The 15,672-nt window shown below is 39.1% G+C and overlaps 1 non-coding gene across 1 annotated transcript; it reads right to left on the minus strand.

The window, feature by feature from the left end:
- Positions 1-13,608: 13,608 nt before the first annotated feature.
- LOC148567995 (small nucleolar RNA R71) lies at positions 13,609-13,712 on the minus strand. The gene has a single exon (XR_015882506.1). It is a non-coding gene; the product is annotated as a small nucleolar RNA R71 (small nucleolar RNA).
- Positions 13,713-15,672: the final 1,960 nt, after the last annotated feature.

The following is a 15,672-nucleotide window of genomic DNA, read 5'->3' on the forward strand; positions in this document are numbered from 1 at the left end:
CTTCGGAGCTTTCTCTCCTTTTTTCAGGTTGGTTCTTCTTTCGGTTACTTTTGTCGTTCTTCCTTTGCTTTGTTCTTATTTTTTGGTAAAGGTTTTGATTTTTCTTGAATGTATGTTGGAAAGCTTGAACCTTTTTGTATTCTTGTGTTTGCTTTTCACTGCGATGTATTTTTCTGGCTTCCTTTTCGACCTTATGTATACTTTTGGCATTTCTCCTGATGATTAAGGCTTATTTAGGGCTTTGCATGTTTGTTGCCTTTTTATTTGATTTTGTAGCTTTTTGGGATAATGGCTTTGCTTGTTTATGGGAAAAGGTTGCATCTTTGATGACTTCCACTTGGCATGTTATGTTGCTTGGTAGTTCCTCTGCTTGTAGACCAAAACTATAGTTCGAGAGGTGTCTTATTGATGACTTATCTGGTTTGTAGCATTCTTCTCAGAGTTTTGTTTGAAAGAAGGTTTTCTTTGTCGAGAGTTTTTTAGGGTGTAGCCTCATATTCTTTTTTCTGAGTCCTTCTTACTCTGTCTCTGCCTCCAAAGGATGCCTCTAGACCTTGGTGTGGGTCTTGGGGTTTTCCTTTTACTGTTTGTATTGCTCTGCGTCATGTTTGTCCGAGTTGTTGTTGATTTTGCCCGAGCTATTTTTGGTTAGTAATCCATTTTCTTTTCTTGTTTGTAGGACTAGTTGACCATGTCTTCTCGCAAAAATATTGTTGAGACGTCTTCTAAGGTTCCTGAGGGGATGTCCGACTGGTTGGACTCCCTTGTGTTGATGTGTGTTTCCGTGGTGAATGCTGAGTTTTATGTGGAACTTAGGAAACATCACCGTCTCTGTAAGAGCAGAGATCAGGAAAAGAACTATGAATTGGTAGCGCCGGATTCTGAGGAGAGGGTTTGCTTTCCTGCTCTGACCCGGGGGGAGCGCCCTTTCTTTTATGCCTATGACTATTTTTTCAGTCAGTTGAATATTACTTTTCCTTTCACTCCTTTTGAGACCGACTTGTTGTGGGCGTGTAATGTAGCTCCGTCTCAGCTTCATCCGAATTCCTGGGGTTTTATCAAGATTTTCCAGCTGCTTTGCCAAGAGCTTGATGTTACACCTTCTCAGACTCTTTTTTTGTATCTTTTTATTTTGACCAATCCTGGGACCACCAAAAAGAAAGCTTCTTGGGTTTCTTTTAGGACTGCCCAGGGACATAAAGTTTTTGCTATGTATGATGAATCCTTTCGGGATTTTAAGAATTACTTTTTTAAGGTCCGAGCTGTTGAGGAAGCTCGACCGTTTTTTCTAGAAGCGAATAATGAACCGGCCTTCCCTCTGTGCTGGCAAAAGAATGTGGTAGTGTCTCGGTACACCTGGGAAATGCTCGACGAGGTTGAGCAATCTTTTGTAAGTGTCTTGGAGGATATTTGGGGGGAACCTCCCCATCTTGATACTAAGAAGTTTTTGGGGGATCCATCCCTTGTCTGAACTGTGCTAGGTTTTGATCGATATATTTGGCTCTATTTTTACTTTGCTTCTTCTTTTCCCAGTTTGTAACCTGCTTTTATGGTTTCTTTTATTTTTTAGAGATGGCCAAGAATAACGACTCTATGATGGCCTTTAAAAAGGCAAGGAAGGCTACAGCGGCCCAAAATATCTCGGCCAAGGTGGCTGGGGAAGGGTCTTCCCGGGTTCCTACTAAACAGCCTGTGCCGAGCTCTCCTGGACCGAAGAGGATGATCCCCATCCCTCAGGTCCATGTGCTTGATCCTTCAAAAAGACCTCGTACTATTGAGCCCTTCAATCTGGATACTCCTGATTTTGACGCTATTGGGTTTGTCAACCAGCAGATCAGTCCCTATGGTGCCCTTCCTATGGATGATTTTTCTCTTCTTTGTCATTTGGATTTCATAACTCGGAGTAGCATCAAGATGGCACATATGGGGGCAGCTCTGTACTGAACTACCCAAGATCTTCCTATTCATGCAATGAAGACCTTTATGGAGAAGGCCAAATCAGAGTTTGACCGGATTAAGGGTTTGAAGGAGGAGCTTGAGGTGAAGGTGACTGATGAGCGGATAATTTATACGCTTTTTGACATTATTTTTAGTAGGATCTAGTTACTTTTAGGAATGTTTTCATTAGTTTTTATGTTAAATTCACATTTTTGGACTTTACTATGAGTTTGTATGTTTTTCTGTGATTTCAGGTATTTTCTGGCTGAAATTGAGGGACTTGAGCAAAAATCAGATTCAGAGGTTGAAGAAGGACTGCTGATGCTGTTGGATTCTGACCTCCCTGCACTCAAAATGGATTTTCTGGAGCTACAGAACTCAAAATGGCGCGCTTCCAATTGCGTTGGAAAGTAGACATCCAGGGTCTTTCAGCAATATATAATAGTCCATACTTTGCCCGAGTTTAGATGACGCAAACTGGCGTTCAATGCCAGCTCTCTGCCCAATTCTGGCGTCTAGCGCCAGAAACAAGTTGCAAAGTGGAGTTCAACGCCCAAACTGGCACAAAAGCTGGCGTTCAACTCCAAGAATGACCTCTCCACGTGTAGACTTCAAGCTCAGCCCAAGCACACACCAAGTGGGCCCCGGAAGTGGATTTATGCATCAATTACTTACTTCTGTAAACCCTAGTAGCTAGTTTATTATAAATAGGACATTTTACTATTGTATTTGATATCTTTGGACGCCTAGTTCTTAGATCATGGGGGCTGGCCATTCGGCCATGCCTGGACCTTTCACTTATGTATTTTTAACGGTAGAGTTTCTACACTCCATAGATTAAGGTGTGGAGCTCTGCTGTTCCTCAAAGATTAATGCAAAGTACTACTGTTTTCTATTCAATTCACCTTATTTCGCTTCTAAGATATTCATTCGCACTTCAACCTGAATGTGATGAACGTGACAATCATCATTATTCCCTATGAACGCGTGCCTGACAACCACCTCCGTTCTACCATAGATTGAATGAGTGTCTCTTAGATCTCTTAATCGGAATCTTCGTGGTGTAAGCTAGAATGATGGCGGCATTCAAGAGAATCCGGAAAGTCTAAACCTTGTCTGTGGTATTCCGAGTAGGATTCAATGATTGAATGACTGTGACGAGCTTCAAACTCGCGAGTGCTGGGCGTAGTGACAGACGCAAAAGGAGGGTGAATCCTATTCCAGTATGATCGAGAACCTCAGATGATTAGCCGTGCCGTGACAGGGCATCTTGGACCATTTTCACAGGAGGAGGGGATGTAGCCACTGACAACGGTGATGCCCTTGCATAAAGCCAGCCATGGAAAGAAGTAAGACTGATTGGATGAAGACAGCAGGAAAGCGGAGGTTCAGAGGAACGAGTGCATCTCCATACGCTTATCTGAAATTCTCACCAGTGATTTACATAAGTATTTCTATCCTTCTTCTATTACTAGATTTCGAAAACCCCATTACTATTTTATGTCCGCCTGACTGAGACTTACAAGGTGACCATAGCTTGCTTCATACCAACAATCTCCGTGGGATTCGACCCTTACTCACGGAAGGTATTACTTGGACGACCCAGTGCACTTGCTGGTTAGTTGTATCGAAGTTGTGACAAATTATGAATTAAGATTAGAGCAACAAGTTTTTGGAGCCATTACCAGAGATCACAATTTCGTGCACCAGTGACCAGGTTGGAGAAGTAATTGGAGGGGGAGAAGACTCAGGCTATTGCTTTGGCAGCTTCTACCAAGTTGTCTGAAGACATGGCGCTGAAGCACAAGGAGAGTTATGTCACAACTTACAGGGAGATGATGGGTCTTAGGGAGGATTTGGAGTCTGCCCGAGCTAATTACGCCGAGCTCCAGGGTCATCTTGTAGGCAGTGTGATGAGCGAAACTTTTGTGTGGTTTAGAATTCACAAATAATGAAGTCTCGATGTAAAGTATAGTTTCTAAACCAACAATAGTCCTTTCATACAAAAGATTTGTTTGTCACTAGTACAAATCCCTAAAATTATAAACTGAAGTATTTAAACCTCGGGTCGTTCTCCCTAGGAATTACAATAAAGTGTCTTGTTATTGGTTGTAGAGTATATTTTGGGGGTTTTGGGATAAGAGGCATGAAAAGTAAATGGTAATGAAAATAAACTAACAACTAGAAAGGTCTTGGCAAGGTTTGGTGGTCAAGGATCTCTATCCTAATCACTAACCACAACATGAGAATTGGCAAGGATCAATCCCACTAAGTTAACCCCTAACTAATAGTAGAGGAAAGTCAAGTGAGCTATATCAATCCAAGTCCATAAGTCCTAGTTCTACACCAAATCAATTAGTGAAATCTAGAATTAATGGCTCCCAATCATCAATCACTTGGACATTAGTGACTCAAGAGTTCCTAAGTTACCTTCCCAAGCCAAGAGCACAAAATTATACTCTAAGATCCAACCAAGCATTTTATCAAACACTTGGAAGGCATAAAAGAAAAGCATAGTAAAATTGCAAGGAATATAAATCTACACTACTTAATTGCAAGGAATTAAACAACAATAAAGCAAATCAATGATAAAAGAACATGAATCATAAATTGCATTAAAAGAAAATAGAAGAAGGAAGAGTGCATCAACAACAAAGCAAGCAATTACAAGAATGAAATACAAAATTAGAGAGAGAAAGAGTAGAGGAAAAAGAATTTGTAAAAGAAAGGTAAATCAAAGCATGAATTAAACCTAGATCTAAGAAATTCTAATCCTAATTCTAGAGAGAAGAGGGAGCTTCTCTCTCTAGAAACTAAACTACATGATACTAAAACTTCAAACAATTGCTCCCCCTTTTGCTCAAGCTTGAATTCTGCATGAAATAGCATTAGAAATGAGTTGGGTTGGGCCCAAAGTACTTTAGAAATCGCTGGGGGCAATTTCACTTTAGTGGACCACGTGCTCAATCGGTGCGCACGCATACATGGCGTGTGTGTGCCCCTTTACGTGAAGAAACATATGGAAAATTTCATATTATTTTGAAGCCCCAGATGTTAGCTTTCCAAAGTAACTAGAACCGCCTAATTTGGACCTCTGTAGCTCAAGTTATGGTCGATTGAGTGACAGGAGGTCAGGCTTGACAGCTTTACGGTTCCTTCATTTCTTCATGAATTCTCCCACTTTGCATGCTTTTCTCCTCACTTCTTCCACCCAATACTTGCCTTATGAACCTGAAATCACTTAACAAACATATCAAGGCATCAAATGGAATTAAAGTGAATTAAAATCACAAATTTTAGGGCCTAAAAAGCATGTTTTTACACTTAAGCACAATTCAAGGGAGAATTATAAAACCATGCTATTTCATTGAATAAATGTGGAAAAAGGTGATAAAATCCCCTAAAATAAGCACAAGATAAATCACAAAATCGGAGTTTATCACAGTGTAAATGCTGCTTATGAGAACTTGAAGGAGTAGGTTCGAGTTCTTGCGCCCGAGCTCGACCTTACTCTCTTCAGCTTGGATAACATTGTGAGGGATGGTAAAATTGTCCCTGATGACCCTGATGATGATGACGATGTCGAGCCTCCTGCTGTGCCTGCTGCCAAAGTTTTTGTTGCGCCGACTTCTTCAACTCCTTCAGCTGAGGTTGGTCATCCCGAGTCGGATTCCGATTGTCAGGTGCTGAACCGGGATGATGGGACGGTAGATGCGGTGCCTCTTCAGACTTGTCCTCCTTCACCTCGTGATGCTGTGACTGGGAACTCTTTGGATCCTCTGTGATTATTCTGGATGTTTTTGTATATAGCCCAGCTTGTGGGCTTTGAACTTTTTATGTTTTGTAACTTGTGGTTTCTAACTGCTGGACACCTTTAGTTGCTTTTCTGTTAGCAACCTTTTTTGAAAAAATAAAGTAGTTTCTCAAGCTCTTGGGGCTGACTTTTGGTGGCCTCTTGAGTTCTTGTTTTTATTATAACTTGTTCTTTTCGTAATATGCTTGTCTGTCCCTATCTGATGCCTTCTAGGTTTTTTGGGAGTGTTGGAACCTTGTTTGTCCGACCTCTTTGTATTTTCATACTTATGATTCTTTTGAGATCATGGATTTTCTGGATCCAACTTGTGCGTCTTCTGTCGGCCATCTTCTTTATCTTGGCCTGAGGTTTATTTCTAGTAATCCATTTTGTTTGGACCTTTTGTTAGGTCTCTTTTAATGAATTATTTTCTGGTAATTGGTTAGAAGCCAACTTCATCATGTCAGTTCTGTCTAAGTTATTTATGGTAATCTATTTTCTTGGACCTTGGTCCAGTCTCTTTTATAGATTACCTTTTATAACTTGTTTGGTTTGGGCCGACTTTTATCATGTCGGTCCCTTCTAAGTTATTTCTAGTAATCTAATTTCTTGGACCTTGGTCAGGTCTCTTTTATAGATTACCTTTTATAACTTGTTTGGTTTGGGCCGACTTTATCATGTCGGTCCCTTCTAGGTTATTTCTAGTAATCTATTTTCTTGGACCTTGGTCAGGTCTCTTTTATAGATTACCTTTTATAACTTGTTTGGTTTGGGCCGACTTTATCATGTCAGTCCCTTCTAAGTTATTTCTAGTAATCTATTTTCTTGGACCTTGGTCAGGTCTCTTTTATAGATTACCTTTTATAACTTGTTTGGTTTGGGCCGACTTTATCATGTCGGTCCCTTCTAAGTGATTTCTAGTAATCCTCTTTTTTAGGGCTGGCCAGACCTCTTTCCAGGGATTTACTTTTTATAAATTTGATTATTGTGGTCGACTGGTCCGACATCTTTACGCCGGCCTATCTTTTAAGTTATTTTTAGCAACCCATTTTATTAAGACCTCGTCAGGTCCTTTCTATGGATCACTTTCGATAACTTCTTGCATTATTCTGTTTTTATCGCTTTTTCATCTTTGCCGATTTTGTAGAAATTGGGTTTGATCCTCATTTGGTCGACCTTTTGATGAGTTTAGTTTTAATCTTCTTTGGTCTTTATCGTGATCGAGCAGTTTTTCACTTTCTGCTAATCTTGTCGCTTTATAATCGGGCGATGAATTTTTAGTGTTTCAGATTAATGCGTCTTGAGAATTTGTAGAAAATCTAAAACTTTATTTAAAAGAAAATGCAGATATATACATGTGGGCATTTTATCTCTCTAAGTTGGGCAATTTTGTAGATCTTGGCTTGGCGCCTCATTAAAAAACCTTTTCAGGAAGAAGAGTGCGCCTTATCCTCAGATCTTATTACCTTTAACTATAATACCTTCTTAGGTTGCAGGCGTGCCATGACCTTGGAAGCTCTCGTCCTTCGAGTTCGGATAGCCTGTAGTAGCCCTTTCCAAGCACTTCTATGACTCGGTAGGGTCCTTTCCAGTTTGCTGCCAGCTTTCCTTCTCCAGGTCGAGCTGTTCCGATATCATTTAGGATTAGGATGAGGTTGTTCTCGGCAAAACATCACGGAACTACCTTTTGATTGTATCTCGAAGCCATTTGATGTTTTAATGCCTCTTCCCTGATCTGAACTCTTTCTCGGATTTCTGGAAGTAGGTCAAGTTCTTCCCTCTCAAGTTGGGAGTTGACCTCTTCACTGTAGTGGATCACTCTAGGTAATCCTTCTTCGATCTCCACTGAGATTATTGCCTCTATCCCGTAAGCTAATTGGAAAGGTGATTCCCTTGTGGTGGAGTGTGGAGTTGTCCGATATGCCCATAGGACTTGTAGGAGCTCTTCAGCCCAGGCTCCTTTTGCATCTTGTAATCTCCCTTTTAACCCGGCTAATATGACTTTGTTAGCAGCTTCTGCTTGTTCATTGGCCTGGGGGTGTTCTACGGATGTAAATTGGTGTTTTATGTTCAGATCAGCCACCAATTTTCTGAAGCCTTTATCTGTAAATTGAGTGCCATTGTCTGTGATGATGGAGTATGGGACCCCAAACCTTGTCACAATATTTTTATACAGGAATTTTCGGCTTCTTTGAGCAGTGGCGTTGGCTAGAGGTTCCGCCTCGATCCATTTTGTAAAATAGTCTACTCCCATGATGAGGAATTTGACTTGTCCAAATCCTTGGGGGAAAGGACCGAGAAGGTCGAGTCCCCATTTTGCGAATGGCCAGGGTGAGGTTACGCTGATCACCTCCTCTGGTGGGGCGATATAGAAGTTTGCATGTTTTTGACATGGTGGGCATGTCTTTACGAACTCTGTTGTTTCTTTTTTGTAAAGTTGGCCAATAAAATCCGGCTGGAGTACTTTTTTGGTAAGTGCCTGTGCTCTGAGATGATTGCCACAGATGCCACTGTGTACCGCTTCTAAAACTTCTTTTGTGTTGGAGGTTGGCACACATTTTAACAATGGTATTAACATTCCTCTTTTGTATAGAGTATTGTTTATGATAGTGTAGTATTGTGCCTCCCGTTTTAACCTCTTTGCCTCCTTTTTATCTGCAAGGAGTGCTTCTGTTTTGAGGTAGTTGATTATGGGAGTCATCTATCCTTGGTCTAAACCTGTTATGGGAGTCATCTATTGTTGCCCCCTGGTTTGGTGCTGGCTAGTTTTTAGAGCGCATCAGCTCGTGAATTTTGTTCCCAAGGTATGTGGCAGACCTCATATCCCCTGAATTGTTCGAGTTTTTTCCTGGTTTTTTCCAAGAACTTTTTTATAGTGGGGTCTTTGCCTTGGTAGCTCCCTGTTATTTGTGAAGTGACTACTTGTGAGTCACTGAAGATGGTAAGTTTTTGAGCTCCAACCTCCTTAGCCAGCTTCAAACCAGCTAGTAGTACCTCATATTCGGTTTGATTGTTTGAAGCAGGGAATCCAAATTTGAGGGAAAGTTCAATTTGGGTTCCCTGGTCACATTCTATTATTACGCCTGCGCCACTTCCAATTTTGTTTGAGGAAACATCTACGTAGAGATTCCATTCTGTAGGGATGTCCGGAGTATCCGTAAATTCTACAACGAAATTGGCCAAATATTGTGATTTAATGGCTGTTCGAGCTTCGTATTGGAGGTCGAATTCAGACAACTCGACTGCCCATTGCAAGATTCTATCCGCTAAATCTATTTTCTGCAGAATGCTTTTTATGGGCTGGTTGGTCCTAACCCTGATGATGTGGGCTTGGAAGTATGGACGATGTCGTCAAGATGTTAATATGAGAGCATAAGCGAATTTTTCTATTTTTTGGTAGTTCGGTTCGGACCCTTGTAGTGCTTTGCTGATGAAGTATATGGGTTGTTGTCCACTGTCGTCTTCTCGGACCAGTGCTGAGGCTACTGCCGAATTTCCTACTACGAGGTACAATAGAATTGGTTCTCCTTCCCGTGGCCGAGTTAGGATTGGTGGTTGTCCCAGGAATCTTTTGAAATCTTGGAAGGCCTGCTCGCACTCTGTTGTCCATTCAAATCTCTTTCCCTTCCTTAGAGTGGCGTAGAAGGGTAGAAATCTTATTGCCGATCCGACTAGGAATCTGGACAAGGCTGCCAGTCTTCCGTTGAGTTGTTGTACCTCTTTGACACAGGTTGGACTCTTTATGTCGAGTATAGCCCGGCATTTATCCGGATTTACCTCGATTCCTCTTTGTGTGACCATAAAACCAAGAATTTATGGGCTTCCACTGCAAAGGAGCATTTTGCCGGGTTAAGTCGCATGCTGATGAGCGGATAATTTATACGCTTTTTGGCATTATTTTTACATAGTTTTTAGTATGATTTAATTAATTTTTAGTATATTTTTATTAGTTTTTAAATAAAAATCATATTTCTGGACTTTACTATGAGTTTGTGTGTTTTTCTACGATTTCAGGTAATTTCTGGCTGAAATTGAGGGACTTGAGCAAAAATCTGATTCAGAGGCTGAAGAAGGACTGCAGATGTTGTTGGATTCTGACCTCCCTGCACTCAAAGTGGATTTTCTAGAGCTAAAGGAGTTTAAATGGTGCGCTCTCGATTGCGTTGGAAAGTAGACATCCAGGGCTTTCCAGCAATATATAATAGTCCATACTTTGTCCGGGTTTAGACGACGCAAACTGGCATTCAACGCCAGCTTCCTGCCCTATTCTGGAGTTAAAAGCTAGAAACAGGTTGCAAAGCATAGTTAAACACCAGAAACAGGTTACAACCTGGCGTTTAACTCCAAAAGAAGTCTCTGCACATGAAAGCTCAATGCTCAGCCCAAGCACACATCAAGTGGGCCCCGAAAGTGGATTTCTACATCATTTACTTATCTCTGTAAACCCTAGTAACTAGTTTAGTATAAATAGGACCTTTTACTATTGTATTAGACATCTTTGGACATCTTTTGATCATATTTGGATTATCCTTTGATCCTTTGATCACGTTTTAGAGGCTGGCCTCTCGGCCATGCCTGGACCTTGTTCTTATGCATTTCTTCTCTAAGATATTCATTCGCACACAAGAACATGATGAATGTGATGATTATGTGACGCTCATCACCATTCTCACCTATGAACGCATGCCTGACAACCACTTCCGTTCTACATGCAAACAAGCTTGAATGTGTATCTCTTAGCCTCCTGATCTATGATCAGAGTCTTCGTGGTATAGGCTAGAATTATTGGCGGCCATTCTTAAGATCCGGAAAGTATAAACCTTGTCTGTGGTATTCCGAGTAGGATCTGGGAAGGGATGGCTGTGATGAGCTTCAAACTCGCGAGTGCTGGGCATATTGACAGACGCAAAAGGATTACTGAATCCTATTCCAGCATGATCGAGAACCGACAGATGATTATCCGTATGGTGACAGCGCATTTTGGACCATTTTCACTGAGAGGACGGGATGTAGCCATTGACAATGGTGATGCCCAACATACAGCTTGTGATGGAAAGGAGTAGGAATGATTGGATGAAGACAGCAGGAAAGCAGAGGTTCAGAAGGAACAAAAGCATCTCTACACGCTTATCTGAAATTCTCACGAATGAATTGCATAAGTATCTCTATCCTATTTTATATTTTAATTATATTTTAATTATCAATTCAACATAACCATTTAAATCCGCCTGACTGAGATTTGCAAGATGACCACAGCTTGCTTCAAGCCGACAATCTCCGTGGGATCGACCCTTACTCACGTAAGGTTTATTACTTGGACAACCCAATGCACTTGCTGGTTAGTTGTGCGAAGTTGTGACAAAGAACTAAAATTATGAACGTGCGTATCAAGTTTTTGGCGCCGTTACCAAGGAATGAACGATCACGATTTTGTGCACCAAGTTTTTGGCGCCGTTGCCGGGGATTGTTCGAGTTTGGACAACTAACGGTTCATCTTGTTGATCAGATTAGGTAATTTTATTTTAATTTTAAGTTTTTGTTTTTATTCTTTTTATTTTCGAAAAAATTTTCAAAAAAATTTTTAAAAAATAAAATATTCTATGGCTTCAGAATTTTTAAGAATGAATTCTAGAGTTTCATAATGATCTGTTGAAATCTGGCTGGCTGTGAAGCCGTGTCTAATCTTCTGGACCGAGGTTTCAACTCATCATCACAAGAGCTTTTTGATTCCCATCGTATCAGCTGTTGTATGCCTGATTTTTATGCTAAAGCTTGGCTGGCATTGGCCATGTCTAGTGTTTTGGACCGGAGCTTTCACTGAAAGCTTGGCTGGCCATTGGCCATGTCTAATTCCTGGACCAAAGCTTTAGACTAACGTTGCATGATTCCTGGAATTCTTATTAAAATTTTTTGAAATCCTTATTTTCTTTTTCAATATAATTTTTGAAAAATATACAAAAAAAAAATTTAATAAAATCATAAAATCAAAAATAATTTGATGTTTCTTGTTTGAGTCTTGTGTCAATTTTTAAGTTTGGTGTCAATTGCATATTTTTAATTTCATTAAAATTTTCGAAAACCCATGCATGATGTTCTTCATAATCTTCAAGTTGTTCTTGATGATCTTCTTTGTTTGATATTTGCATTTTCATGTTTTGTGTCTTTTCTTATTTTTCATATGTATTTTCAATTTGTTAGTATCTAAAGTTTGAAAATTTCTAAGTTTGGTGTCTTGCATGCCTTTCTTTTCTAAAAATTTTTCAAAAATAAGTTCTTGGTGTTCATCTTGACATTCAAAGTGTTCTTGATGTTCATAGACATTCAAAGTGTTCCTACATGCATTGTCTATTTTGATTCATAATTTTCATGTTTTGAGTCTTTTCATTGTTTTTCCCTTTCATCATAAAAAATTCAAAAATATCAAAAAAATATCTTTCCCTTTTTCTTCTCACAAAATTCAAAAATTTGAGTTGACTTTTTTAAAAAAATTTTAAAATCTAGTTGTTTCTTATGAGTCAAATTAAATTTTCAATTTAAAAATTCTATCTTTTTCAAATTTTTTTCAAAAATCAAATATTTTTCAATTTTTCTTTCATAATTTAGAAATTTTCAAAATTTATTTTCAAAATCTTTTTCTTATTTCTGTTTCATATTTTCGAAATTAATGCTAACAATTAATGTGATTGATTCAAAATTTTTAGTTTGTTACTTGCCTAGTAAGAAAGGTTCAAATCTTTAAATTTTAAAATCATATCTTTTTATTTCTTGTTAATCAAGTAATCAACTTTAATTTTCAAAACCAAATCTCTTTAAATTTCTCTTTCAAATCTTTTTCAAAATAAATTTCAATCACATCTTTTTCAAAATCAATTTCTAACTTCTTATCTAACTTCTTATCTTTTCAAAATTGATTTTCAAATCTTTTTAATTAATCTTATCTTGTTTGATTCTTATCTTTTTCAAAACTACCTAACTAATTCTCTCTCTAATTTTCGAAAATCACTAACCTCTTTTTCAAAATTCCTTTTTAATTAACTAATTGTTTTAAATTTTAATTTAATTTAATTTAATTTTTTTATTTTCAAATTTTAACTTTAACTTTAAATTGAAAACAAAAATATTTTTATTTTATTTTATTTAATTTTTGAATTCTTTCCTCTCTCATCTCCATCTAATTATTTATTTATTTACTAACACTTCTATTTATCTCAAAATTTGAACCCTCTCTTTCTTTTGGTGTTCGAATTCCTCTTCTTCTATTCTTTTCTTCTTCTACTCACATAAAGGAATCTCTATACTGTGACATAGAGGATTTCATATTTTCTTTTGTGTTCTCTTCTTTTTTATATGAGCAGGAACAAGGATAAGAACATTCTTGTTGAAGCTGATCCTGAACCTGAAAGGACTTTGAAGAGGAAGCTAAGGGAAGCTAAAGCACAACTCTCTGGAAAAAATCTGACAGAAATTTTCGAAAAAGAAGGAGACATGGCCGAAAATAATAACAATGCAAGGAAGATGCTTGGTGACTTTACTGCACCAAATTCCAATTTACATGGAAGAAGCATCTCAATCCCTGCATTGGAGCAAACAATTTTGAGCTAAAGCCTCAATTAGTTTCTCTAATGCAACAGAACGTCAAGTTTTATGGACTTCCATCAGAAGATCCTTTTCAGCTCTTAACTGAATTATTGCAGATCTGTGATACTGTTAAGACCAATGGGGTTGATCCCGAGGTCTACATGCTTATGCTTTTCCCATTTACTGTAAGAGACAGAGCTAGAATATGATTGGACTCTCAACCTAAAGATAGCCTGAACTCTTGGGATAAGCTGGTCATGGCTTTCTTAGCCAAGTTCTTTCCTCCTCAAAAGATTAGCAAGCTTAGAGTGGATGTTCAAACCTTCAAATAGAAAGAAGGTGAATCCCTCTATGAAGCTTGGGAGAGATATAAGCAATTATCCAAAAAGTGTCATTCTGACATGCTTTCAGAATGGACCATCTTGGATATATTCTACGATGGTCTGTCTAAATTATCAAAGATGTCATTGGACCATTCTGTAGGTGGATCCATTCACCTAAAGAAAATGCCTGCAGAAGCTCAGGAACTCATTGACATGGTTGCAAATAACCAGTTCATGTACACTTCAGAAAAGAATCCTGTGAGTAATGGGACGCCTCAGAGGAAAGGAGTTCTTGAAATTGATGCTCTGAATGCCATATTGGCTCAGAACAAAATATTGACTCAGCAAGTCAATATTATTTCTCAGAGTCTGAATGGATTGCAAGCTGCTTCCAACAGTACTAAAGAGGCATCTTCTGAAGAAGAAGCTTATGATCCTGAGAACCCTGCAATAGCAGAGGTGAATTATATGGGTGAACCCTATGGAAACACCTATAATCCCTCATGGAGAAATCATCCAAATTTCTCATGGAAGCCTCAACAAAAGCCTCGACAAGGCTTTAATAATGGTGGAAGAAACAGGTTTAGCAATAGCAAGCCTTTTCCATCATCCACTCAGCAACAGACAGAGAATTTTGAGCAGAATCCATCTAGCTTAGCAAATATAGTCTCTAATCTATCTAAGGCCACTTTAAGTTTCATGAATGAAACAAGGTCCTCCATTAGAAATTTGGAGGCACATGTGGGCCAGCTGAGTAAAAGAGTCACTGAAACCCCTCCTAGTACTCTCCCAAGCAATACAAAAGAGAATCCAAAAAGATAGTGCAAGGCCATTACCTTACTTGGTGTGGCCGAACCCAAAGAGGAGGAGGACGTGAATCCTAGTGAGGAAGACCTCCTGGGACGTTCACTGACCAATAAGGAGTTTCCCTTTGAGGAACCAAAGGAATCTGAGGCTCATTTAGAGACCATAGAGATTCCATTGAACCTCCTTTTACCATTCATGAGCTCTGATGACTATTCATCTTCTGAAGAAGATGAAGACATTTCTGAAGAGCAAGTTGCTCAATATTTAGGAGCAATCATGAAGCTGAATGCCAAATTATTTAGTAATGAGACTTGAGAAGATGAACCCCCCTTGCTCACCAATGAACTAAATGCATTGGATAGGCAGAAATTACCTCAAAAGAAATAGGATCCTGGTAAATTCCTAATTCCCTATAACATAGGCACCATGACCTTTGAGAAGGGTCTATGTGACATGGGGTCAGGCATTAACCTTATGCCACTCTCTGTAATGGGGAAACTTGGGATCTTTGAGGTGCAAGCTGCCAGAATCTCATTAGAGATGGCAGACAACTCAAGAAAATAGGCTTATAGACTAGTAGAGGACGTGTTAGTAAAGGTTGAAGGCCTTTACATCCCTGCTGATTTCATAATCCTAGACACTGGGAAGGATGAGGATGAATCCATCATCCTTGGAAGACCCTTCCTAGCCACAGCAAGAGCTGTGATTGATGTGGACAGAGGAGAGTTGGTCCTTCAACTGAATGAGGACTACCTTGTATTTAAGACTCAAGGATCTCCTTCTGTAACCATGGAGAGGATTGATGCGCATAAACGTGTTATGCTACGATTTAGGAAATTGCACGATCGGCAAAATTCCTTCCGGCAAGTGCACCGGTTATCGTCGTCAAGTAAAAACTCACAATAGAGTGAGGTCGAATCCCACAAGGATTGGTTGAGTGAGCAATTCGGATTAGAAGTGTGTTCTAGTTGAGCGGAATCAAGATTTGAGATGAGAATTGCGGAATGTAAAATTGGCGGGAAAAGTAAATGACAAGAAAATTAAATGGCTGAATCTTAAATTGCATGAATTAAAGAGCAAAATGTAAATTGCTGAAATTAAAAGGGAATGGGGATGATTGCAAGAATTGAATTGCAGAATGTAAAGAGAAAGTGGAAATCAGAAATGGGGAATTCATTGGGTTTAGGAGATATTGAAATCTCCGAATCAAAACATGTAAATCTCTTCCTCAAC

This window comes from Arachis ipaensis, chromosome B4, assembly GCF_059453495.1.
Source record: "Arachis ipaensis isolate K30076 ecotype BB chromosome B4, ASM5945349v1, whole genome shotgun sequence".
Taxonomy (NCBI): Eukaryota; Viridiplantae; Streptophyta; class Magnoliopsida; order Fabales; family Fabaceae; genus Arachis; species Arachis ipaensis.